Source organism: Oncorhynchus nerka, unplaced genomic scaffold (assembly GCF_034236695.1).
Source record: "Oncorhynchus nerka isolate Pitt River unplaced genomic scaffold, Oner_Uvic_2.0 unplaced_scaffold_1171, whole genome shotgun sequence".
In the NCBI taxonomy this organism is placed as follows: domain Eukaryota; kingdom Metazoa; phylum Chordata; class Actinopteri; order Salmoniformes; family Salmonidae; genus Oncorhynchus; species Oncorhynchus nerka.
In genome coordinates this window covers 81,363-106,141 of record NW_027040171.1, presented here as the reverse complement: position 1 = coordinate 106,141, position 24,779 = coordinate 81,363, and the positions used below count along the sequence as shown (strand labels likewise).

Below are 24,779 nucleotides of genomic sequence, written 5' to 3'. Positions count from 1 at the left end.
AGCCCTAGAGGTTCATTAATAACCTGCCGCCTTAATGTCATGACCTCCACAGCCCTAGAGGTTCATTAATAACCTGCTGCCTTAATGTCATGACCTCCACAGCCCTAGAGGTTCATTAATAACCTGCCGCCTTAATGTCATGACCTCCACAGCCCTAGAGGTTCATTAATAACCTGCCGCCTTAATGTCATGACCTCCACAGCCCTAGAGGTTCATTAATAACCTGCCGCCTTAATGTCATGACCTCCACAGCCCTAGAGGTTCATTAATAACCTGCCGCCTTAATGTCATGACCTCCACAGCCCTAGAGGTTCATTAATAACCTGCCGCCTTAATGTCATGACCTCCACAGCCCTAGAGGTTCATTAAGGAGGAGGAGTCGAGGTACTTGGCAAACTGCATCCCAACACTACCGCTGGCACAGAGCACTGTCCAAATGGCTGCGTAGTGATTGGTTTACCTACAATTAGCTAGGAGTTCTGTATCTAAACACCTGATAGGTCAGCCTGAGAAAAAAACGTTCTGATAGGTCAGCCTGAGAAACAACCGTTCTGTTGTTCAGAGGTTAGCTTTCAAATGTCAACAAAGCGAGTCTATAGCTAGCTACTAGTTTTTTTTTGATGTTGTTAAGATTATGCCTCTCTAACCAAATAACCATGTAGCTAGAACCCAGACTGACTTTTCATCTATGCTAATTGACTGTCTCCATGTTGTTGTTCAGTCTTCAGAGTACAGAATCGAGGCAGACACCTTCGGAGAGCTGAAGGTGCCTGTTGACAAGTATTACGGGGCTCAGACAGTCCGATCCACCATGAACTTCAAGATCGGAGGACCGTCGGAGAGAATGCCAGTAAGTTCAGACTAGATGCTACTTCCATCTATCAAGGTGTAGCTTGAGCCCTGAGACACGGCTGTGGATCCCTATGGCTGTAGGTCACCCGTCCCGCCATGTCTCAGGGGGGTCGGGGGGTCATTGTAGCTAGCTCTCGCTACAAATTGGACACACATCCTTGCAACAATTTCCTGTCCTATTTTCCCCCAGATTCAGATCAGACTAAAGGTTACTTCCTGTATCCAGCGTATCGTTGTGTATCAGTGAAATCATCGTCCTCACTAACTGTCTTCGGTGTCCCAACAGATCCAGGTGATCAAAGCCTTTGGGATTCTGAAGAGGGCCGCTGCAGAGGTCAACAAGGACTACGGACTGGACCCGAGGCTGGCTGATGCCATCGTGCAGGCTGCTGATGAGGTGCCTGATACAGGGGGAACAGCCACACCACTACAGGAGAGGGTCGCATGACAGACCAGCCTGGGTACCTGTCTAGTTCTAACACAGATTAGACTGGGTACCTGTCTACTAACACAGATTAGACTGGGTACCTGTCTACTAACACAGATTAGACTGGGTACCTGTCTACTAACACAGATTAGACTGGGTACCTGTCTACTAACACAGATTAGACTGGGTACCTGTCTACTAACACAGATTAGACTGGGTACCTGTCTACTAACACAGATTAGACTGGGTACCTGTCTACTAACACAGATTAGACTGGGTACCTGTCTACTAACACAGATTAGACTGGGTACCTGTCTACTAACACAGATTAGACTGGGTACCTGTCTACTAACACAGATTAGACTGGGTACCTGTCTACTAACACAGATCAGACTGGGTACCTGTCGACTAACACAGATTAGACTGGGTACCTGTCGACTAACACAGATTAGACTGGGTACCTGTCGACTAACACAGATTAGACTGGGTACCTGTCTACTAACACAGATTAGACTGGGTACCTGTCTACTAACACAGATTAGACTGGGTACCTGTCTACTAACACAGATTAGACTGGGTACCTGTCTACTAACACAGATTAGACTGGGTACCTGTCTACTAACACAGATTAGACTGGGTACCTGTCCTGTCGCTAACACAGATTAGACAGATTAGACTGGGTACCTGTCTACTAACACAGATTAGACTGGGTACACAGACTGGGTATCGACTAACACAGACTGGGTAACACCTGTCGACTAACACTACTAACACAGATTCGACTGGGTACCTAACACAGATTCGACTGGGTAACCTGTCGACTGGGTACCTAACACAGATTCGACTGGGTACCTGTCGACTAACACAGATTCGACTGGGTACCTGTCGACTAACACTACCTGTCTACTAACACAGATTAGACTACCTGTAACACAGATTAGACTAACACAGATTAGACTGGGTACCTGACTGGGTACTAACACAGATTAGGTACCTGTCGACTAACACAGACGACTGGGTACCTTCGACTAACACAGATTAGACTGGGTACCTGTCGAGTAACACAGATTAGACTGGGTACCTGTCTAGTAACACAGATTAGGTCTTGGTACCGGTCTTGGCCTTGGTACCGGTCTTGGTACCGGTCTTGGTCTTGGTACCGGTCTTGGTACCGGTCTTGGTCTTGGTACCGGTCTTGGTACCGGTCTTGGCCTTGGTACCGGTCTTGGTACTGGTCTTGGTACAATACTGAACAATTTAATTACCTAAATGTTACATTACCTAAATGCAACATTGGACCCAGACATGGGTCCAGGCATGTTGACCTCTCTGGTCTGATGTCCATGTTCCTTGGATCAGACTAAGGCATGTTGGCCTCTCTGGTCTGATGTCCACGTTGACCTCTCTGGTCTGATGTCCACGTTGACCTCTCTGGTCTGATGTCCACGTTGACCTCTCTGGTCTGATGTCCACGTTGACCTCTCTGGTCTGATGTCCACGTTGACCTCTCTGGTCTGATGTCCACGTTGACCTCTCTGGTCTGATGTCCACGTTGACCTCTCTGGTCTGATGTCCACGTTGACCTCTCTGGTCTGATGTCCACGTTGACCTCTCTGGTCTGATGTCCACGTTGACCTCTCTGGTCTGATGTCCACGTTGACCTCTCTGGTCTGATGTCTCTCTGGTCTGATGTCCACGTTGACCTCTCTGGTCTGATGTCCACGTTGACCTCTCTGGTCTGATGTCCACGTTGACCTCTCTGGTCTGATGTCCACGTTGACCTCTCTGGTCTGATGTCCACGTTGACCTCTCTGGTCTGATGTCCACGTTGACCTCTCTGGTCTGATGTCCACGTTGACCTCTCTGGTCTGATGTCCACGTTGACCTCTCTGGTCTGATGTCCACGTTGACCTCTCTGGTCTGATGTCCACGTTGACCTCTCTGGTCTGATGTCCACGTTGACCTCTCTGGTCTGATGTCCACGTTGACCTCTCTGGTCTGATCTGGTCTGATGTCTCTGGTCTGATGTCTCTCTGGTCTGATGTCTCTCTGGTCTGATGTCTCTCTGGTCTGATGTCCTCTGGTCTGACCTCTCTGGTCTGATGTCCACGTTGACCTCTCTGGTCTGATGTCCACGTTGACCTCTCTGGTCTGATGTCTCTCTGGTCTGATGTCCACGTTGACCTCTCTGGTCTGATGTCCACGTTGACCTCTCTGGTCTGATGTCCACGTTGACCTCTCTGGTCTGATGTTCACGTTGGCCTCTCTGGTCTGATGTCCACGTTGACCTCTCTGGTCTGATGTTCACGTTGGCCTCTCTGGTCTGATGTCCACGTTGACCTCTCTGGTCTGATGTTCACGTTGGCCTCTCTGGTCTGATGTCCACGTTGACCTCTCTGGTCTGATGTCCATGTTGACCTCTCTGGTCTGATGTCTCTCTGGTCTGATGTCCACGTTGACCTCTCTGGTCTGATGTCCATGTTCCTTTACCAGGTGGCAGCTGGTAAGCTGGATGACCATTTTCCTCTGGTGGTGTGGCAGACCGGGTCAGGAACTCAGTCCAACATGAACGTCAACGAGGTGATCAGCAACAGGGCCATCGAGATCCTCGGAGGGAAGCTGGGGAGCAAGGACCCTGTTCACCCCAACGACCACGTCAACAAAAGCCAGGTGGGCTAACCATTCAGAAACGCTTTCTCATTTCATACTAAATGTTGAAGAAGGAAATAAACAGTTTTTCGCCCAGATAGAAGTAGCTAGTTTTATTTGGACCCTCAGGAGGGTAACAGACTGTAGCGTTTGCCCTCAGGAGGGTAACAGACTGTAGCGTTTGCCCTCAGGAGGGTAACAGACTGTAGCGTTTGCCCTCAGGAGGGTAACAGACTGTAGCGTTTGCCCTCAGGAGGGTAACAGACTGTAGCGTTTGCCCTCAGGAGGGTAACAGACTGTAGCGTTTGCCCTCAGGAGGGTAACAGACTGTAGCGTTTGCCCTCAGGAGGGTAACAGACTGTAGCGTTTGCCCTCAGGAGGGTAACAGACTGTAGCGTTTGCCCTCAGGAGGGTAACAGACTGTAGCGTTTGCCCTCAGGAGGGTAACAGACTGTAGCGTTTGCCCTCAGGAGGGTAACAGACTGTAGCGTTTGCCCTCAGGAGGGTAACAGACTGTCAGGAGGGTAACGTTTGCCCTCAGGAGGGTAACAGACTGTAGCGTTTGCCCTCAGGAGGGTAACAGACTGTAGCGTTTGCCCTCAGGAGGGTAACAGACTGTAGCGTTTGCCCTCAGGAGGGTAACAGACGGTAGCGTTTGCCCTCAGGAGGGTAACAGACTGTAGCGTTTGCCCTCAGGAGGGTAACAGACTGTAGCGTTTGCCCTCAGGAGGGTAACAGACTGTAGCGTTTGCCCTCAGGAGGGTAACAGACTGTAGCGTTTGCCCTCAGGAGGGTAACAGACTGTAGCGTTTGCCCTCAGGAGGGTAACAGACTGTAGCGTTTGCCCTCAGGAGGGTAACAGACTGTAGCGTTTGCCCTCAGGAGGGTAACAGACAGTTTGCCCTCAGGAGGGTAACAGACTGTAGCGTTTGCCCTCAGGAGGGTAACAGACTGCGCGTTTGCCCTCAGGAGGGTAACAGACTGTAGCGTTTGCCCTCAGGAGGGTAACAGACTGTAGCGTTTGCCCTCAGGAGGGTAACAGACTGTAGCGTTTGCCCTCAGGAGGGTAACAGACTGTAGCGTTTGCCCTCAGGAGGGTAACAGACTGTAGCGTTTGCCCTCAGGAGGGTAACAGACTGTAGCGTTTGCCCTCAGGAGGGTAACAGACTGTAGCGTTTGCCCTCAGGAGGGTAACAGACTGTAGCGTTTGCCCTCAGGAGGGTAACAGACTGTAGCGTTTGCCCTCAGGAGGGTAACAGACTGTAGCGTTTGCCCTCAGGAGGGTAACAGACTGTAGCGTTTGCCCTCAGGAGGGTAACAGACTGTAGCGTTTGCCCTCAGGAGGGTAACAGACTGTAGCGTTTGCCCTCAGGAGGGTAACAGACTGTAGCGTTTGCCCTCAGGAGGGTAACAGACTAGCGTTTGCCCTCAGGAGGGTAACAGACTGTAGCGTTTGCCCTCAGGAGGGTAACAGACTGTAGCGTTTGCCCTCAGGAGGGTAACAGACTGTAGCGTTTGCCCTCAGGAGGGTAACAGACTGTAGCGTTTGCCCTCAGGAGGGTAACAGACTGTAGCGTTTGCCCTCAGGAGGGTAACAGACTGTAGCGTTTGCCCTCAGGAGGGTAACAGACTGTAGCGTTTGCCCTCAGGAGGGTAACAGACTGTAGCGTTTGCCCTCAGGAGGGTAACAGACTGTAGCGTTTGCCCTCAGGAGGGTAACAGACTGTAGCGTTTGCCCTCAGGAGGGTAACAGACTGTAGCGTTTGCCCTCAGGAGGGTAACAGACTGTAGCGTTTGCCCTCAGGAGGGTAACAGAGGGTAGCGTTTGCCCTCAGGAGGGTAACAGACTGTAGCGTTTGCCCTCAGGAGGGTAACAGACTGTAGCGTTTGCCCTCAGGAGGGTAACAGACTGTAGCGTTTGCCCAGGAGGGTAACAGGAGGGTAACAGACTGTAGCGTTTGCCCTCAGGAGGGTAACAGACTGTAGCGTTTGCCCTCAGGAGGGTAACAGACTGTAGCGTTTGCCCTCAGGAGGGTAACAGACTGTAGCGTTTGCCCTCAGGAGGGTAACAGACTGTAGCGTTTGCCCTCAGGAGGGTAACAGACTGTAGCGTTTGCCCTCAGGAGGGTAACAGACTGTAGCGTTTGCCCTCAGGAGGGTAACAGACTGTAGCGTTTGCCCTCAGGAGGGTAACAGACCGTAGCGTTTGCCCTCAGGAGGGTAACAGACTGTAGCGTTTGCCCTCAGGAGGGTAACAGACTGTAGCGTTTGCCCTCAGGAGGGTAACAGACTGTAGCGTTTGCCCTCAGGAGGGTAACAGACTGTAGCGTTTGCCCTCAGGAGGGTAACAGACTGTAGCGTTTGCCCTCAGGAGGGTAACAGACTGTAGCGTTTGCCCTCAGGAGGGTAACAGACTGTAGCGTTTGCCCTCAGGAGGGTAACAGACTGTAGCGTTTGCCCTCAGGAGGGTAACAGACTAGCGTTTGCAGCATTTAGTTAAATATTTGTATTTATAGGTATCTGATCAGGTAAAGAGTTTTTAAATATCTATTTAATCTGTATTTAATGTAAATAGTTGGGACTTTCAGAGTACCCTAACTAACCCTAACTAACCCTGTAGTTGACCTCTCGTCTAACCCTAACTAACCCTAACTAACCCTAACTAACCCTGTAGTTGACCTCTCGTCTAACCCTAACCCAGAGCTAACCCTAACTAACCCTAACTAACCCTGTAGTTGACCTTCCCCACAGCCATGCACACTAACCCTAACTAACCCTAACTAACCCTGTAGTTGACCCTCGTCTGCTCTTGCACTCCAACGATAACGTTCCCCACAGCCATGCACACTAACCCTAACTAACCCTAACTAACCCTGTAGTTGACCTCTCGTCTAACCCTTGCAGACCTAACTAACCCAACGTTGACCCTCGTCTAACCCTAACAGCCATGCACACTAACCCTAACTAACCCTGTAGTTGACCTCTAACCCTAACTAACCCTAACTAACCCAACTAACCCTGTAGTTGACCCCATCAGCCATGCAACTAACCCTAACTAACCCTAACTAACCCTGTAGTTGACCTCTCGTCTGCCCTTGCAGAGCTCCAACGATACGTTCCCCACAGCCATGCACACTAACCCTAACTAACCCTAACTAACCCTGTAGTTGACCTCTCGTCTGCTCTTGCAGAGCTCCAACGATACGTTCCCCACAGCCATGCACACTAACCCTAACTAACCCTAACTAACCCTGTAGTTGACCTCTCGTCTGCTCTTGCAGAGCTCCAACGATACGTTCCCCACAGCCATGCACACTAACCCTAACTAACCCTAACTAACCCTGTAGTTGACCTCTCGTCTGCTCTTGCAGAGCTCCAACGATACGTTCCCCACAGCCATGCACACTAACCCTAACTAACCCTAACTAACCCTGTAGTTGACCTCTCGTCTGCTCTTGCAGAGCTCCAACGATACGTTCCCCACAGCCATGCACACTAACCCTAACTAACCCTAACTAACCCTGTAGTTGACCTCTCGTCTGCTCTTGCAGAGCTCCAACGATACGTTCCCCACAGCCTAATGCTAACCCTAACTAACCCTAACTAACCCTGTAGTTGACCTCTCGTCTGCTCTTGCAGAGCTCCAACGATACGTTCCCCACAGCCATGCACACTAACCCTAACTAACCCTAACTAACCCTGTAGTTGACCTCCCGTCTGCTCTTGCAGAGCTCCAACGATACGTTCCCCACAGCCATGCACACTAACCCTAACTAACCCTAACTAACCCTGTAGTTGACCTCTCGTCTGCTCTTGCAGAGCTCCAACGATACGTTCCCCACAGCCATGCACACTAACCCTAACTAACCCTAACTAACCCTGTAGTTGACCTCTCGTCTGCCCTTGCAGAGCTCCAACGATACGTTCCCCACAGCCATGCACACTAACCCTAACTAACACTAACCCTAACTAACCCTAACCCTCTGCTCTTGCAGAGCTCCAACGATACGTTCCCCACAGCCATGCACACTAACCCTAACTAACCCTAACTAACACTAACCCTAACTAACCCTAACCCTCTGCTCTTGCAGAGCTCCAACGATACGTTCCCCACAGCCATGCACACTAACCCTAACTAACCCTAACTAACCCTGTAGTTGACCTCTCGTCTGCTCTTGCAGAGCTCCAACGATACGTTCCCCACAGCCATGCACACTAACCCTAACTAACCCTAACTAACCCTGTAGTTGACCTCTCGTCTGCTCTTGCAGAGCTCCAACGATACGTTCCCCACAGCCATGCACACTAACCCTAACTAACCCTAACTAACCCTGTAGTTGACCTCTCGTCTGCTCTTGCAGAGCTCCAACGATACGTTCCCCACAGCCATGCACACTAACCCTAACTAACCCTAACTAACCCTGTAGTTGACCTCTCGTCTGCTCTTGCAGAGCTCCAACGATACGTTCCCCACAGCCATGCACACTAACCCTAACTAACCCTAACTAACCCTGTAGTTGACTCTCGTCTGCTCTTGCAGAGCTCCAACGATACGTTCCCCACAGCCATGCACACTAACCCTAACTAACCCTAACTAACCCTGTAGTTGACCTCTCGTCTGCTCTTGCAGAGCTCCAACGATACGTTCCCCACAGCCATGCACACTAACCCTAACTAACCCTAACTAACCCTGTAGTTGACCTCTCGTCTGCTCTTGCAGAGCTCCAACGATACGTTCCCCACAGCCATGCACATAACGCAACAGCCAAAGAGGTTCCACGAGGTTCTCTTCCTGGTCTACAACACCTCCACAGCCATGCACGCCAAGGCCGTGGAGTTTAAAACCATCATCAAGATTGGACTGCACACACACACAGGACGCTGTCCCCGTTGTCTCTGGGACAGGTACACTACACACACACACAGGATGTTGTCTCTGGGACAGGTACAGTACACACACACACAGGACGTTCCCCTCTGGGACACACAGTAACACACTAACACACAGTTGACCAACTGTCTGCTGGGACAGGTACAACGATACACACACAGCCACACACACACACACTAACACTACACAACACACTGTAGTTGACCGCTGTGCCGTTGTCTCTGGGACAGGTACAGTACACACACACACACAGGACGTTGTCTCTGGGACAGGTACAGTACACACACACACACACACACACACACACACACACACACACATTTAACACAGGACGTTGTCTCTCTGGGACAGGTGCAGTACACACACACACACCACACACAGGACGTTGTCTCTGGGACAGGTGCTACAGCCACACACACACAACACACTGTAGGACTCGACTAACTGTCTCTGGGACAGGTACAGTATTCCCCACAGTCCACACACACCCATTTAACATGTACGTTGTCTCTGGGACTTGTACAGTAAATTTAAAATGTATTTCTACCAGCTAACGACTAACTGTCCTAATTTAAAATGTATTTCTACCAGTCTGACTAACTGTCCTAATTTAAAATGTATTTCTACCAGTCCATTTAAAATCGACTAACTGTCCCTAATGAGCCATTTAAAATGTATTTCTACCAGCCGACCAACTGTCCCAATGAGCCATTTAAAATGTATTTCTACCAGTCCCAATGACTAACTGTCCCAATGAGCCATTTAAAATGTATTTCTACCAACTGTCCCAATGAGCCATTTAAAATGTATTTCTACCTAAGCCTAATGAGCCATTTTGACCAACTGTCCCAATGAGCCATTTAAAATGTATTTCTACCAGCCATGACCTAACTGTCCCTAATGAGCCATTTAAAATGTATTTCTACCAGTGGACTAACTGTCCCAATGAGTCATTTAAAATGTATTTCTACCAGTGGACTAACTGTCCCAATGAGCCATTTAAAATGTATTTCTACCAGCCGACCAACTGTCCTGTTTCTCTTGGTTTTACAGGAGTTCGGTGGGTATGTGCAGCAGGTAAAGTACAGTATAGAGCGAGTGAAGACGGCCATGCCCAGAATATATGAGCTGGCAGCAGGAGGTACTGCCGTGGGCACGGGCCTCAACACGCGCATCGGCTTCGCTGAGAAAGTAGCAGCTACTGTCGCCTCTCTCACAGGTACAGGAGGTTATACATACATACATACATACATGCATACATGCATACACACATACATACATACATACATACACACATACATACATACATACATACATACATACATACATACATACATACATACATACATACATACATACATACATACATACATACATACATACATACATACATATACATACATACATACATACATACATACATACATACATACATGCATACATTTCATAATGGTTATCATAGTCATGTCTGGTCCACGTTTTCTCACTACTGGTGTCCCCCAGGGCTCTGCACTAGGTCCTCTTTAATATCTCACTACTGGTGTCCCCCCAGGGCTCTGCACTAGGTCCTCTATAAATGTATCACTACTGGTGTCCCCCTGGGCTCTGTACTAGGTCCTCTTTAATATCTCACTACTGGTGTCCCCCCAGGGCTCTGCACTAGGTCCTCTATAAATGTATCACTACTGGTGTCCCCCTGGGCTCTGTACTAGGTCCTCTATAATGTCTCACTACTGGTGTCCCCCAAGGCTCTGCACTAGGTCCTCTCCTGTTTTCTCTGTACACCAAGTCACTTGGTTCTGTCAAAGGGTTTGCATTGTGGTGTAATGGCTACAGTTTACCCACCCAGCTGTTATCATAAATCAGACATTATATACTCTGTCAACCTTGAATTGTTTCTGTTTTTATCAAGACCTGTCTACATGATGTCACATCCTGTCTCCAGGTCTGCCGTTCGTGACTGCTCCCAACAAATTTGAGGCTCTGGCGGCCCACGATGCTCTGGTGGAGCTGAGCGGCGCGTTGAACACGGTGGCCATTTCAGTATGATGAAGATCGCCAATGATATCCGTATTTCTGGGGTCCGGGCCCCGCTCTGGCCTGGGAGAACTCTGTCTGCCAACGTCCCAACGAGCCTGGTAGCAGCATCATGCCTGGTGAGTTTCCCGTAGTCTGGGTCTGGGCCCCGCTCTGGCCTGGGAGAACTCTGTCTGCCCGAGAACGAGCCTAAAATGTAGCAGCATCATGCCTGGTGAGTTTTCCGTAGTCTTGTTTTCACCATTGTTGTCAAAGCATAACAATATAGTTCACTGTCGAATCAAATTCGATTGGTTACATACACGTGTTTAGCAGATGTAATTAAGTGTCGAAATGCTTGTTTTTCTAGCTCCAACAGTGCAGTAATAATCAAACAATTTCACAACAACTACCCAGTACACACATCTTAGTAAAGGAATGGAATTAAGAATATATACATATATGGATGAGCAATGTCAGAGCGGCATAGACTAAGATACAGTAGAATAGAATACAGTATATACATATGAGATGAGTAATACATAGACTAAGATACAGTAGAATAGAATACAGTATATACATATGAGATGAGTAATATATAGACTAAGATACAGTAGAATAGAATACAGTATATACATATGAGATGAGTAATGCATAGACTAAGATACAGTAGAATAGAATACAGTATATACATAGACCAAGATACATACATAGAATACATACATACATATGAGATGAGTAATACATACAGTACACATAGATACATAGACATACATATAGAATACAGTATATACATATAGATGACATACATACATAGACTAAGATACAGTAGAATAGAATACAGTATATAGACTAAGATACATAGAATAGAATAGACATACAGTATATACATATGAGATGAGTAATACATACACTAAAATACAGTAGAATAGAATACAGTATATACATATGAGATAGTACATACACACATACATGAACATTATTAAAGTAGGACAAGGATACAAAGAGATCAGAGTCAACAGTATTTGGACATGCCATAGATGGCATAGAACACTTGTCCCAGTGGTCTGGCATTAGCTATGTAGAACAGAGCTACATGACCCCACCTAACTCCCAGCTGTCTGAACAGAGCTACATGACCCCACCTAACTCCCAGCTGTTATAACAGAGCTACATGACCCCACCTAACTCCCAGCTGTTATAACAGAGCTACATGACATAACTACATGAACAGAGCTACATGACCCCACCTAACTCCCAGCTGTCTGAACAGAGCTACATGACCCCACCTAACTCCCAGCTGTCTGAACAGAGCTACATGACCCCACCTAACTCCCAGCTGTTATAACAGAGCTACATGACCCCACCTAACTCCCAGCTGTCTGAACAGAGCTACATGACCCCACCTAACTCCCAGCTGTTATAACAGAGCTACATGACCCCACCTAACTCAGAGCTACATGACCCCACCTAACTCCCAGCTGTCTGAACAGAGCTACATGACCCCACCTAACTCCCAGCTGTTATAACAGAGCTACATGACCCCACCTAACTCAGAGCTACTGACCCCACCTAACTCCCAGCTGTCAGAAATCATCTGTACGCCACATCTAGGGTGGGTCAGGTTTCAAGATGTATTTTTGTCCAGGCCTTTACTTCACTACTTTACTTTACTACCCCCTCTTGACCTCTACTTCAGCAGGAGATGTTATAAACATTTATTCAGACAGCCTCTCTAGCTACCCACAACCTGCCTTTAGTCAGACAGCCTCTCTAGCTACCCACAACCTGTCTTTATTCAGACAGCCTCTCTAGCTACCCACAACCTGCCTTTAGTCAGACAGCCTCTCTAGCTACCCACAACCTGCCTTTAGTCAGACTACCTCTCTAGCTACCCACAACCTGCCTTTATTCAGACAGCCTCTCTAGCTACCCACAACCTGGCTTTATTCAGACAGCCTCTCTGTCTACCCACAACCTGCCTTTATTCAGACAGCCTCTCTAGCTACCCACAACCTGCCTTTATTCAGACAGCCTCTCTAGCTACCCACAACCTGCCTTTATTCAGACAGCCTCTAACTACCCACAACCTGCCTTTAGTCAGACAGCCTCTCTAACTACCCACAACCTGCCTTTAGTCAGACTACCTCTCTAGCTACCCACAACCTGCCTTTAGTCAGACAGCCTCTCTAGCTACCCACAACCTGCCTTTAGTCAGACAGCTCTCTAGCTACCCACAACCTGCCTTTAGTCAGACTACCTTCTAGCTACCCACAACCTGTCTTTATTCAGACAGCCTCTCTAGCTACCCACAACCTGTCTTTAGTCAGACATACCTCTCTAGCTACCCACAACCTGCCTTTAGAATCAGACAGCCTACTCTAGCTACCCACAACCTGATCTTTAGTCAGACTACCTCTCTAGCTACCCACAACCTGCCTTTATTCAGACAGCCTCTCTAGCTACCCACAACCTGCCTTTATTCAGACAGCCTTTCTAGCTACCCACAACCTGCCTTTATTCAGACAGCCTCTCTAGCTACCCACAACCTGCCTTTATTCAGACAGCCTCTCTAGCTACCCACAACCTGCCTTTATTCAGACAGCCTCTCTAGCTACCCACAACCTGTCTTTATTCAGACAGCCTCTCTAGCTACCCACAACCTGCCTTTAGTCAGACAGCCTCTCTAGCTACCCACAACCTGCCTTTAGTCAGACTACCTCTCTAGCTACCCACAACCTGCCTTTATTCAGACAGCCTCTCTAGCTACCCAAAACCTGTCTTTATTCAGACAGCCTCTCTAACTACCCACACAGCCTCTCTAGCTACCCACAACCTGCCTTTATTCAGACTGCCTCTCTAGCTACCCACAACCTGTATTTAGTCAGACAGCCTCTCTAGCTACCCACAACCTGCCTTTATTCAGACAGCCTTTCTAGCTACCCACAACCTGCCTTTAGTCAGACTACCTCTCTAGCTACCCACAACCTGCCTTTATTCAGACTACCTCTAGCTACCCACAACCTGCCTTTATTCAGACAGCCTCTCTAACTACCCACAACCTGCCTTTATTCAGACAACCTCTCTAACTACCCACAACCTGCCTTTATTCAGACAGCCTCTCTAGCTACCCACAACCTGCCTTTATTCAGACAGCCTCTCTAGCTACCCACAACCTGTCTTTATTCAGACAGCCTCTCTAGCTACCCACAACCTGCCTTAATTCAGACAGCCGCTCTAGCTACCCACAACCTGCCTTTATTCAGACAGCCTCTCTAGCTACCCACAACCTGTCTTTATTCAGACAGCCTCTCTAGCTACCCACAACCTGCCTTTATTCAGACAGCCTCTCTAGCTACCCACAACCTGTCTTTAGTCAGACAGCCTCTCTAGCTACCCACAACCTGCCTTTATTCAGACAGCCTCTCTAGCTACCCACAACCTATCTTTGGTCAGACAGCCTCTCTAGCTACCCACAACCTGCCTTTATTCAGACAGCCTCTCTAGCTACCCACAACCTGCCTTTATTCAGACAGCCTCTCTAGCTACCCACAACCTGCCTTTATTCAGACAGCCTCTCTAGCTACCCACAACCTGCCTTTATTCAGACAGCCTCTCTAGCTACCCACAACCTGCCTTTATTCAGACAGCCTCTCTAACTACCCACAACCTGCCTTTAGTCAGACTACCCACCCTCTAGTCTACCCACAACCTGCCTTTAGTCAGACAGCCTCTCTAGCTACCCACAACCTGCCTTTATTCAGACAGCCTCTCTAGCTACCCACAACCTGTCTTTATTCAGACAGCCTCTCTAGCTACCCACAACCTGTCTTTATTCAGACAGCCTCTCTAGCTACCCACAACCTGCCTTTATTCAGACAGCCTCTCTAGCTACCCACAACCTGTCTTTATTCAGACAGCCTCTCTAGCTACCCACAACCTGCCTTTATTCAGACAGCCTCTCTAGCTACCCACAACCTGTCTTTATTCAGACAGCCTCTCTAGCTACCCACAACCTGCCTTTATTCAGACAGCCTCTCTAGCTACCCACAACCTGTCTTTAGTCAGACAGCCTCTCTAGCTACCCACAACCTGCCTTTATTCAGACAGCCTCTCTAGCTACCCACAACCTGTCTTTGGTCAGACAGCCTCTCTAGCTACCCACAACCTGCCTTAATTCAGACAGCCTCTCTAGCTACCCACAACCTGTCTTTAGTCAGACAGCCTCTCTAGCTACCCACAACCTGCCTTTATTCAGACAGCCTCTCTAGCTACCCACAACCTGTCTTTGGTCAGACAGCCTCTCTAGCTACCCACAACCTGCCTTTATTCAGACAGCCTCTCTCTAACTACCCACAACCTGCCTTTATTCAGACAGCCTCTCTAGCTACCCACAACCTGTCTTTAGTCAGACAGCCTCTCTAGCTACCCACAACCTGTCTTTATTCAGACAGCCTCTCTAACTACCCACAACCTGCCTTTAGTCAGACAGCCTCTCTAGCTACCCACAACCTGTCTTTAGTCAGACAGCCTCTCTAGCTACCCACAACCTGCCTTTATTCAGACAGCCTCTCTAGCTACCCACAACCTGTCTTTATTCAGACAGCCTCTCTAACTACCCACAACCTGTCTTTATTCAGACAGCCTCCTAACTACCCACAACCTGCCTTTATTCAGACAGCCTCTCTAACTACCCACAACCTGCCTTTATTCAGACTACCTCTCTAACTACCCACAACCTGCCTTTATTCAGACAGCCTCTCTAGCTACCCACAACCTGTCTTTATTCAGACAGCCTCTCTAACTACCCACAACCTGTCTTTATTCAGATACCTCTCTAGCTACCCACAACCTGCCTTTATTCAGACAGCCTCTCTAGCTACCCACAACCTGCCTTTATTCAGACAGCCTCTCTAGCTACCCACAACCTGCCTTTATTCAGACAGCCTCTCTAACTACCCACAACCTGCCTTTATTCAGACTACCTCTCTAGCTACCCACAACCTGTCTTTATTCAGATACCTCTCTAGCTACCCACAACCTGCCTTTAGTCAGACAGCCTCTCTAACTACCCACAACCTGCCTTTATTCAGACAGCCTCTCTAGCTACCCACAACCTGCCTTTATTCAGACAGCCTCTCTAACTACCCACAACCTGCCTTTATTCAGACAGCCTCTCTAGCTACCCACAACCTGTCTTTAGTCAGACTACCTCTCTAGCTACCCACAACCTGCCTTTATTCAGACTGCAGCACAATAACATGTTGACAAAGGCTGACATGACTGACATGTTGACAAAGGGTATGGACTGATTACAGAACAGTTTCTACTAAAGGCCTTGTTGACCAAAGGGATCCTACACTGATGGACTGATTGCAGAACAGTTTCTACTAAAGGCCTTGACATTTAGGAGAGCCTTGAAAGTGGTGCCGTCCAGTGTTTTACCCTCCTCTCAGAAGTCGTGTTGTGGACCTCTGTTCAGCGGTGTTGTTGTAGGATGTCAGCAGGTTGTGATTGGGACTAAGACAATAACGTTACAGCCCTACCTTGGACTGGGTTTAGTTTATTTGCACAAGTAGAACAGTTTGTAACAGTAAAAAAACAACAACTGTTTGTTTGGGGGGGGGGAAGAGCTGAAAGGGGTCGTCGACTGTGGGGTCTTAACCACTATGAGTTTTAACCATGGTGTTTTAACCAATGTGTGTTTGACACTAATATGGGTTTGACCCACAGGGTTTTAACTGTGTGAATGTCTATCTTCCAGGGAAAGTTAACCCCACCCAGTGTGAGGCCATGACCATGGTAGCAGCCCAGGTGATGGGAAACAACGTGGCTGTGACCATCGGAGGCAGCAACGGACACTTTGAGCTTAACGTCTTCAAGCCAATGATGGTAAGAACTGATATTACCGTGGACTGAGACGATGCTAATAGGCCAGTTTCACCGTGGACTGAGACAATGATAATAGGCCAGTTTCAACGTCTTCAAGCCAATGATGGTAAGAACTGATATCACCGTGGACTGAGACAGTGCTAATAGGCCAGTTTCAACGTCTTCAAGCCAATGATGGTAAGAACTGATATTACCGTGGACTGAGAGTGCTAATAGGCCAGTTTCACCGTGGACTGAGACAATGCTAATAGGCCAGTTTCACCGTGGACTAAGACAATGCTAATAGGCCACTTTCACCGTGGACTGAGACAATGCTAATAGGCCACATTCACCGTGGACTAAGACAATGCTAATAGGCCACTTTCACCGTGGACTAAGACGATGCTAATAGGCCACTTTCACTGTGGACTAAGACAATGCTAATAGGCCAGTTTCACCGTGGACTAAGACGATGCTAATAGGCCAGTTTCACCGTGGACTAAGACGATGCTAATAGGCCAGTTTCACCGTGGACTAAGACACTGCTAATAGGCCAGTTTCACCGTGGACTGAGACGATGCTAATAGGCCAGTTTCACCGTGGACTAAGACGATGCTAATGGGCCAGTTTCACCGTGGACTAAGACACTGGTAATAGGCCAGTTTCAATGCTAATAGGCCAGTTTCACCGTGGACTGAGACAATGCTAATAGGCCAGTTTCACCATGGACTGAGACTATGCTAATAGGCCAGTTTCACCGTGGACTGAGACGATGCTAATAGGCCAGTTTCACCGTGGACTGAGACGATGCTAATAGGCCAGTTTCACCGTGGACTAAGATAATGCTAATAGGCCAGTTTCACCGTGGACTAAGACAATGCTAATAGGCCAGTTTCACCGTGGACTGAGACAATGCTAATAGGCCAGTTTCACCGTGGACTAAGACAATGCTAATAGGCCAGTTTCACCGTGGACTAAGACAATGCTAATAGGCCAGTTTCACCGTGGACTGAAGACAATGCTAATAGGCCAGTTTCACCGTGGACTAAGACCGTGCTAATAGGCCAGTTTCACCGTGGACTGAAACAATGCTAATAGGCCAGTTTCACCGTGGACTAAGACCGTGCTAATAGGCCAGTTTCACCGTGGACTGAAACAATGCTAATAGGCCAGTTTCACCGTAACAACCTATCCCTCAACATAACCACGACTAAAGAGATGATTGTGGACTACAGGAAAAGGAGCACCGAGCACGTCCCCATTCTCATCGACAGGGCCATCTGCCCGGTACAGTTGAAACGGAGATTCATCCGTGAAGAGAACACTTCTTCTCCAGCGTGACCACTGGCCATCGACGCTTTGCTAAGCTGTCAGCTTTGCCTAAAGGGTGGCTACTTCGTTTGGTTTACTACATGATTTCATATGTGTTATTTCATAGTTTTGATGTCTTCACTATTATTCTACAATGTAGAAAATAGTAAATATAAAGAAAGAAAATCCTGGAATGAGTCGGTGTGTCAAACATTTGACTGGTACTGTGTATAAGTAGCCTTCATCATTCTGGTACTGGTACTGTGTATAAGTAGCCTTCATCATTCTGGTACTGGTACTGTGTATAAGTAGCCTTCATCATTCTGGTACTGGTACTGTGTATAAGTAGCCTTCATCATTCTGGTACTGGTACTGTGTATAAGTAGCCTTCATCATTCTGGTACTGGTACTGTGTATAAGTAGCCTTCATTCATTCTGGTACTGGTACTGTGTATAAGTAGCCTTCATCATTCTGGTACTGGTACTGTGTATAAGTAGCCTTCATCATTCTGGTACTGGTACTGTGTATAAGTAGCCTTCATCATTCTGGTACTGGTACTGTGTATAAGTAGCCTTCATCATTCTGGTACTGGTACTGTGTATAAGTAGCCTTCATCATTCTGGTACTGGTACTGTGTATAAGTAGCCTTCATCATTCTGGTACTGGTGTATAAGTAGCCTTCATCATTCTGGTACTGGTACTGTGTCATACTGGTACTGTGTATAAGTAGCCTTCATCATTCTGGTACTGGTACTGTGTATAAGTAGCCTTCATCATTCTGGTACTGGTACTGTGTATAAGTAGCCTTCATCATTCTGGTACTGGTACTGTGTATAAGTAGCCTTCATCATTCTGGTACTGGTACTGTGTATAAGTAGCCTTCATCATTCTGGTACTGGTACTGTGTATAAGTAGCCTTCATCATTCTGGTACTGGTACTGTGTATAAGTAGCCTTCATCATTCTGGTACTGGTACTGTGTATAAGTAGCCTTCATCATTCTGGTACTGGTACTGTGTATAAGTAGCCTTCATCATTCTGGTACTGGTACTGTGTATAAGTAGCCTTCATCATTCTGGTACTGGTACTGTGTATGTGTCATTCTGGTACTGGTACTGTGTATAAGCCTTCATCATTAGCCTTCATCATTCTGTACTGGTACTGTGTATAAGTAGCCTTCATCATTCTGGTACTGGTACTGTGTATAAGTAGCCTTCATCATTCTGGTACTGGTACTGTGTATAAGTAGCCTTCATCATTCTGGTACTGGTACTGTGTATAAGTAGCCTTCATCATTCTGGTACTGTGTATAATAGCCTTCATCATTCTGGTACTGGTACTGTGTATAAGTAGCCTTCATCATTCTGGTACTGGTACTGTGTATAAGTAGCCTTCATCATTCTGGTACACCTGTGTATAAGTAGCCTCATCATTCATGGCTGGTACTGGTGCCTGTGTATAAGTAGCTCCTCCTCCATTCTGGTACTGGTACTGTGTATAAGTAGCCTTCATCATTCTGGTACTGGTACTGTGTATCCTAGCCTTCATCATTCTGGTACTGGTACTGTGTATAAGTAGCCTTCATCATTCTGGTACTGGTACTGTGTATAAGTAGCCTCCTCATTCTGGTACTGGTCCTCCTCCTCATCATTCTGGTACTGGTACTGTGTATAAGTAGCCTTCATCATTCTGGTACTGGTACTGTGTATAAGTAGCCTTCATCATTCTGGTACTGGTACTGTGTATAAGTAGCCTTCATCATTCTGGTACTGGTACTGTGTATAAGTAGCCTCATCATTCTGGTACTGGTACTGTGTATAAGTAGCCTTCATCATTCTGGTACTGGTACTGTGTATAATAGCCTTCTCATTCTCCTACTGGTAGGCTGCTGTGTATAAGTAGCCTTCATCATTCTGGTACTGGTACTGTCCTCCAAACTGTTCCCAACAGGCTGTGATGGGAATCATGCAGATGCCTTAATGTAACTCCTCCTCCTCCCTCCTCCTCCTCCAGGCTGCTGGGGGTGCCTCAGTCATAATGTAACACCTCAGTCCTGACCTCAGCCAGGCTGCTGGGGGTGCCTCAGTCATAATGTAACTCCTCCTCCTCCTCCTCCTCCTCCTCCAGGCTGCTGGGGTGCCTCAGTCATAATGTAACTCCTCCTCCTCCTCCTCCTCCAGGCTGCTGGGGGGTGCCTCAGTCATAATGTAACTCCTCCTCCTCCTCCTCCTCCTCCAGGCTGCTCCTCCAGGCTCCAGGCTGGGGGTGCCTCAGTCATAATGTAACTCCTCCTCCTCCTCCTCCTCCTCCAGGCTGCTGGGGATGCCTCAGTCATAATGTAACTCCTCCTCCTCTCTCCTCCTCCCAGGCTGCTGGGTGTTGACCTCAGTCATAATGTAACTCCTCCTCCTCCTCCTCCAGGCTTAAGTGTTGCCTCAGTCATAATGTAACTCCTCTCTCCTCCTCCTCCTCCTCCTCCTCCTCCTCCAGGCTGCTGGGGGTGCCTCAGTCATAATGTAACTCCTCCTCCTCCTCCTCCAGGCTGCTGGGCGGTGCCTCAGTCATAATGTAACTCCTCCTCCTCCTCCTCCTCCTCCCAGATTAAGAACGTGTTGAACTCAGCCAGGCTGCTGGGGGGATGCCTCAGTCATAATGTAACTCCTCCTCCTCCCAGATTAAGAACGTGTTGAACTCAGCCAGGCTGCTGGGGTGCCTCGGTCATAATGTAACTCCTCCTCCTCCTCCTCCTCTCTTCCTTCTCCCAGATTAAGAACGTGTTGAACTCAGCCAGGCTGCTGGGCGATGCCTCGTCATAATGTAACTCCTCCTCCTCCTCCTCCTCCTCCTCTATTCCTCCTCCCAGATTAAGAACGTGTTGAACTCAGCCAGGCTGCTGGGCGATGCCTCGGTCATAATGTAACTCCTCCTCCTCCTCCTCCTCTCTTCCTTCTCCCAGATTAAGAACGTGTTGAACTCAGCCAGGCTGCTGGGCGATGCCTCGGTCATAATGTAACTCCTCCTCCTCCTCCTCTCTTCCTCCTCCCAGATTAAGAACGTGTTGAACTCAGCCAGGCTGCTGGGCGATGCCTCGGTCATAATGTAACTCCTCCTCCTCCTCCTCCTCTCTCTCCTCCTCCCAGATTAAGTGTTGAACTCAGCCAGGCTGCTGGGCGATGCCTCGGTCATAATGTAACTCCTCCTCCTCCTCTCTTCCTCCTCCCAGATTAAGAACGTGTTGAACTCAGCCAGGCTGCTGGGCGATGCCTCGGTCATAATGTAACTCCTCCTCCTCCTCCTCCTCTCTTCCTCCTCCCAGATTAAGAACGTGTTGAACTCAGCCAGGCTGCTGGGCGATGCCTCGGTCTCCTTCACTGATAACTGTGTGGTGGGCATTGAAGCGAACATCGACAGGATCAACAAACTCATGAACGAGTCCTTGATGCTGGTCACCGCCCTCAACCCACACATAGGTACGTGTCGTAGTCCCGTACGTGCAGCAGGGGACCGAAAGTCATGAACGAGAGATCTAGATACCTGCTCTCTCCCAGACAGCAGGAGCTGTGTTGAACTACACCTGAATGCTCTGAAAAGCTGACATTTACTCCTGAGGTGCTGACCTGTTTCTACAACCACTGACATTTACTCCTGAGGTGCTGACCTGTTGCACCTCTACAACCACTGACATTTACTCCTGAGGTGCTGACCTGTTGCACCCTCTACAACCACTGACATTTACTCCTGAGGTGCTGACCTGTTGCACCCTCTACAACCACTGACATTTACTCCTGAGGTGCTGACCTGTTGCACCCTCTACAACCACTGACATTTACTCCTGAGGGTGACCTGTTGCACTCTCAACCACTGACATTTACTCCTGAGGTGCTGACCTGTTGCTCCCTCTACAACCACTGACATTTACTCCTGAGGTGCTGACCTGTTGCACCCTCTACAACCACTGTGATTATTATTATTGGACCCTGCTGGTCATTTATGAACATTTGAACATCTTGGCCCCATGTTCTGTTATAATCTCCACCTGGCACAGCCACAAGAGGACTGGCCACCCCTCATAGCCTGGTTCCTCTCTAGGTTTCTAATCTCCACCCGGCACAGCCAGAAGAGGACTGGCCACCCCTCATAGCCTGGTTCCTCTCTAGGTTTCTAATCTCCACCCGGCACAGTCAGTAGAGGACTGGCCACCCCACATAGCCCGGTTCCTCTCTAGGTTTCTAATCTCCACCCGGCACAGTCAGTAGAGGACTGGCCACCCCACATAGCCCGGTTCCTCTCTAGGTTTCTAATCTCCACTCGGCACAGCCAGAAGAGGACTGGCCACCCCACATAGCCCGGTTCCTCTCTAGGTTTATAATCTCCACCCGGTACAGCCAGAAGAGGACTGACCACCCCTCATAGCCTGGTTCCTCTCTAGGTTTCTTCCTAGGTTTTGGCCTTTCTAGGGAGTTTTTCCTAGCCACTGTGCTTCTACACCTGCATTGCTTGCTGTTTGGGGTTTTTGTTCAGCACTTTGAGATATCAGCTGATGTAAAAGGGGCTTTATAAATACATTTGATTTGATTTACTGTTCAGAATACAACTGCAGGAGAAATCAACAGGTTATCCATCAGTCTTTCGCTTGTAACCACTAGAGGGCAGTAACTCACAGTCCCACGTTTCAACAGTGCTGAGATTCACCAGACTGTAATGTGAGTATTGTCAATGAGATGTTTTGCTCTACAGCACAGTGAGTCTGTCTACTGCAGTAGATGGAGTCCTACTGAGACAGTCCACTCTGTCTGGTGGCTTAGTGTGTAGGGAGTCCACTCTGTCTGGTGGCTTAGTGTGTAGGGAGTCCACCCTCTGTCTGGTGGCTTAGTGTGTAGGGAGTCCACTCTGTCTGGTGGCTTAGTGTGTAGGGAGTCCACTCTGTCTGATGGCTTAGTGTGTAGGGAGTCCACTCTGTCTGGTGGCTTAGTGTGTAGGGAGTCCACCCTCTGTCTGGTGGCTTAGTGTGTAGGGAGTCCACCCTCTGTCTGGTGGCTTAGTGTGTAGGGAGTCCACCCTCTGTCTGGTGGCTTAGTGTGTAGGGAGTCCACCCTCTGTCTGGTGGCTTAGTGTGTAGGGAGTCCACTCTGTCTGGTGGCTTAGTGTGTAGGGAGTCCACTCTGTCTGGTGGCTTAGTGTGTAGGGAGTCCACTCCTCTGTCTGGTGGCTTAGTGTGTAGGGAGTCCACCCTCTGTCTGGTGGCTTAGTGTGTAGGGAGTCCACCCTCTGTCTGGTGGCTTAGTGTGTAGGGAGTCCACCCTCTGTCTGGTGGCTTAGTGTGTAGGGAGTCCACTCTGTCTGGTGGCTTAGTGTGTAGGAGTCCACCTCTGTCTGGTGGCTTAGTGTGTAGGGAGTCCACCCTCTGTCTGGTGGCTTAGTGTGTAGGGAGTCCACCCTCTGTCTGGTGGCTTAGTGTGTAGGAGTCCACCCTCTGTCTGGTGGCTTAGTGTGTAGGGAGTCCACCCTCTGTCTGGTGGCTTAGTGTGTAGGAGTCCACCCTCTGTCTGGTGGCTTAGTGTGTAGGGAGTCCACCCTCTGTCTGGTGGCTTAGTGTGTAGGGAGTCCACCCTCTGTCTGGTGGCTTAGTGTGTAGGAGTCCACCCTCTGTCTGGTGGCTTAGTGTGTAGGGAGTCCACCCTCTGTCTGGTGGCTTAGTGTGTAGGGAGTCCACCCTCTGTCTGGTGGCTTAGTGTGTAGGGAGTCCACCCTCTGTCTGGTGGCTTAGTGTGTAGGGAGTCCACCCTCTGTCTGGTGGCTTAGTGTGTAGGGAGTCCACCCTCTGTCTGGTGGCTTAGTGTGTAGGGAGTCCACCCTCTGTCTGGTGGCTTAGTGTGTAGGGAGTCCACCACCCTCTGTCTGGTGGCTTAGTGTGTAGGGAGTCCACCACCCTCTGTCTGGTGGCTTAGTGTGTAGGGAGTCCACCACCCTCTGTCTGGTGGCTTAGTGTGTAGGGAGTCCACCCTCTGTCTGGTGGCTTAGTGTGTAGGGAGTCCACCCTCTGTCTGGTGGCTTAGTGTGTAGGGAGTCCACTCTCTGTCTGGTGGCTTAGTGTGTAGGGATTCCACTCTCTGTCTGGTGGCTTAGTGTGTAGGGAGTCCACCCTCTGTCTGGTGGCTTAGTGTGTAGGGAGTCCACCCTCTGTCTGGTGGCTTAGTGTGTAGGGAGTCCACCCTCTGTCTGGTGGCTTAGTGTGTAGGGAGTCCACCCTCTGTCTGGTGGCTTAGTGTGTAGGGAGTCCACTCTGTCTGGTGGCTTAGTGTGTAGGGAGTCCACCCTCTGTCTGGTGGCTTAGTGTGTAGGAGTCCACTCTGTCTGGTGGCTTAGTGTGTAGGAGTCCACCCTCTGTCTGGTGGCTTAGTGTCCACTCTGTCTGGGGAGTCCACCCTCTGTCTGGTGGCTTAGTGTGTAGGGAGTCCACTCTGTCTGGTGGCTTAGTGTGTAGGGAGTCCACCCTCTGTCTGGTGGCTTAGTGTGTAGGGAGTCCACCCTCTGTCTGGTGGCTTAGTGTGTAGGGAGTCCACCCTCTGTCTGGTGGCTTAGTGTGTAGGGAGTCCACTCTGTCTGGTGGCTTAGTGTGTAGGGAGTCCACTCTGTCTGGTGGCTTAGTGTGTAGGGAGTCCACCCTCTGTCTGGTGGCTTAGTGTGTAGGGAGTCCACTCTGTCTGGTGGCTTAGTGTGTAGGGAGTCCACCCTCTGTCTGGTGGCTTAGTGTGTAGGGAG

The 24,779-nt window shown here is 48.9% G+C and overlaps 1 pseudogene; it reads left to right on the top strand.

Moving 5' to 3' along the window:
* The first annotated feature begins 238 nt into the window (after positions 1-238).
* LOC115123346 (fumarate hydratase, mitochondrial-like) overlaps positions 239-24,779 on the top strand; it is a 32,429-nt pseudogene continuing 7,888 nt past the window's right edge.